The sequence below is a fragment of the Benincasa hispida genome, chromosome 10 (genome assembly GCF_009727055.1).
Source record: "Benincasa hispida cultivar B227 chromosome 10, ASM972705v1, whole genome shotgun sequence".
Taxonomy (NCBI): Eukaryota; Viridiplantae; Streptophyta; class Magnoliopsida; order Cucurbitales; family Cucurbitaceae; genus Benincasa; species Benincasa hispida.
The window spans coordinates 54,433,630-54,437,134 of NC_052358.1; the positions used below are offsets into that span (position 1 = coordinate 54,433,630).

General features: G+C 32.3%; 1 non-coding gene across 1 annotated transcript; it reads left to right on the forward strand.

The window, feature by feature from the left end:
• The first annotated feature begins 3,044 nt into the window (after window positions 1-3,044).
• LOC120089564 lies at window positions 3,045-3,151 on the forward strand. The gene has a single exon (XR_005485239.1). It is a non-coding gene; the product is annotated as a small nucleolar RNA R71 (small nucleolar RNA).
• Window positions 3,152-3,505: the final 354 nt, after the last annotated feature.

Below are 3,505 nucleotides of genomic sequence, written 5' to 3' on the forward strand. Positions count from 1 at the left end.
GTTACGTAAACCGCCAACTTAAGTACCTCTAGCCTTAGACAGAATTATAGATCGATTGAGTTTGTAACCGAGTTTTATAAGATAACGACCTATTTTAACTATTAAAACAAGTTGTTATTGAACTTATGTGAGTATGCAACTTATCTTTGTTAAAGATTTTAAATGTCTCACGCATTTTATAACTCTTATAATACTATAGATATGTTATAACATTCACATAAGCATTTCATATATTAGTATAACACTTATATTAACATTATGAAACCCTACTCATGCATACTATAATATTAATGTATGAATCATGCTTTCCTACGGTGAGATTTATAACATATATTAATGCATGAATCATGCTTTTCTATGGTGAGATTTTAACATATGGCATACAATATGTACATACATATTTAATTTAAATATAACATACATCACATGCATAAGATATTTAAACAATTCTTGATATGGTTTAGCTTTGGAATCATAAGCAAGAAATAACTAGATTATTACATTAATAAATTAAAAAAACAATTTGATGAAGCCTCTGGACTGCTCGAACCGTCTCAAACTGGACTCGAACCACCGAAACCAACCCTCCAATGCTTCAAAAAAAGGCTTAACTGATCCAAACTAGGTCGAACCGGACCCTAGGCCACCAAAAATAGTCAAACCGAACTGCTCCCGCGAACCGATTCATGAAACCACGTGTTTCTAGGCTAGGATGAGCAATATAGCAACGCCCATCCTAGAGTTGCAATGCCATGGGTTCTATGAAGACAGCGTTGCAATGCTATTTGGGCAGCATCGTGACGCTGCCTGGTACAAGCTTCTTCTCCCGTTTTTCCAGTTGAGCTTGCTTGCTTCAATCTTTGATTACAACCTAGTTTTAACTCTATTGACTCTTGTAAAATTACAGACCCTTAATCAAACGTTAAGCCTCATCAACCAAGAGTCAATTACAAATATAATACTTGAGACAAAGAGAAATCTAAAGCCAAAGTTGATTGAAAATCTATATCAGTCACTAAACATGCAATGCTAGAAATTCACCGACCAAACTCAAATTAACATTAATTGAGTACTTAAATCATGCTCTGATACTAATTGATAGAATATGTATGCAAAATGCAAAAGAAAACAAAATCAATAAGAACTCTAATTATACTTCATTTGAGTTTAAAAGCATGCTAGGACAGATTTACAAAAGAGAGGGTTTCATAAGAAGTATACATTTATTGAAACTCTTCAAATCCTTGCTGAATCCCACGAATTTGATCTTCCAATCAGTAGTAAACTACCAAGAGAGTCTTCTCTACTATTCTCAACCTTGAATTGAAGGGTGGAAACTCTCAATTAAGTTTGAGTTCAAAAGGGTTTGATGGAGAGTTAAGAAAGAAAAGCAATTTCAGAAAATTCCACTAATTTTCAATTGCATGAAGGGAAAAAAATCAGATAATGAAGCTTTTATTAATCTTAATCATGCAAGCAGTACACTCATTCAGCAAAGTGACACCTCAAAATGCACTAAGTCAGTGGCCTAGGTGTCAATAAATGGAAATTCCCACTAAAAAACTCAAATGTGGGACTTTTCCACTTACAAATTTAATAATCAAATTTTATTTAAATTAATTAATAATAAATTAAATTTCTAAAATTGAATTTATTAAATTTGAAAAATATTTTATTTAGATAATTAATTTAAACAAATTTAATTAATTAATTAAATAATAATAATTTAATACAAAATATTAAATTAATAAAATACCTAATTTAAACATGAATCCTATTCATGTAATCAATATTTAAATCAATATTTAAATACTTTAAACTCTCCAATTTACGTTTAATTTCAACAAATTAAAACGTTTAATTATATCGAATATAATTATCCAAACATTGAATTTGAACATTTCAAATTCAAAACTCTAATTTCGAGTTTTAAACACTTCAAAATTTGCTTAATTTTCTAATATAAGGTGTTAATGTTTTACGAGCTAGTAGAGGCACCTTGTGGACCTACAGATCATGAACTCCAATGATTTGAGATTAATCGATTAAACTCTTTAACCCGAGACAATCAATATTCGTTAACCACCAAGACATACCACTATAGCTCGATGGTTGCACTCTTCTCACTGTAGATGTATTTCTGTCCACTTGATTTAACAATAATCAGTAAGTCGATCCTTCATAGGTCGTTCGTATTTACATTTGGGTCAAAATTACCATTTTACCCCTGTAAATACATCTTTCTCCTTAAGCTCCCACTGATCCTTTATTGAACAATTGGTTTATAGTCCAACTAATAAACCATATCCCTCTCGACCATGAGAGGGCAGAGCTTCTTTGTTCAAAACCAGGGTTTCTACATTTAAGGGAACAACCTATCTGCTAACCCTAAAACGAGTAGGAGTTAGTTCCATCTTGCAGAACTATGTCCCCAACTATCTATCCAGTCTTATCCCCAAAATGGGAGGCTTGTTGAACAGTATTGTTGAACTACTCTCACTTATACATATCAAAGGATAATCCCAAATAAATAGGAGTTCATAGTTAGCTCAAGATTAAGATCGAGTTACCCTAGATCATCAAATGGAAATATTTAGTTTTAACAGTAAACGGTCGTTATAAAGAAAAGTGACTATTTCGTGGTCTGGTCTTATGTAAAACTCTTTTACATAGGATGCCCTTACTCGCATGTTTCAACATGAACGATTTTAGGATCACATTGTTTGTATCATTATACAAAGTAGGCCGCATCCATAGTGTCCCTAGGATGAGGTACAAATCTCATCTATATACATATAAACCTTTTTGGCTATATATTATAACTTGATCCTCTTTTATGTCTCTACATAAAGTTACAGTATCTATGCAATAGCCATGGATTCATTTAATGGATTTTTATTAAATAATGAAATTTCAATAACACTTTTATTGAATGAAAACTTCAACAATACTTTTATTGATAAATAGAATATGTTTCCATGATTTACGAACTGCGAGTTTTAGGACATCCCAATAAAAAAATCTCCATTTGTAAACAATCAGGGAGTCTATTATGTGGACAATCTCTTACTAGCCTTTTGAATCTCGCCTATGCGTCACTTAATGTTTCATGCTCTTCCTGTTGAAAATTTGTGATTTCCCTTCTCCTTTTTTCATTTTCTATAGGTAGAAATATTCATAAATTTTTCCATGATTTATTCCCACGATGTGATTTCACCAGGTTCAAGTGAATATGCCCACTTCCTGTTGTCGTCACATAGTGAAAATGGGAACAAGGTGAGCCTAAATTCTTCAGAAGTAATGTTGGAGAATACAAATGTGTTCCAGATTTCGATGAAACTTCTCAAGTGAGCATGAAGGTCTTCATCGAGTCTCCCTCCAAATTGTCCAGCTATCTGAATCATCTGAAGCATGATAGGTTTCATTTCAAACCTAGAACCATCTAGTGTTGGATGCATAATTCCAGGTAAGAAATCATATAGAATTGACGAAGCATAGTCCTTAG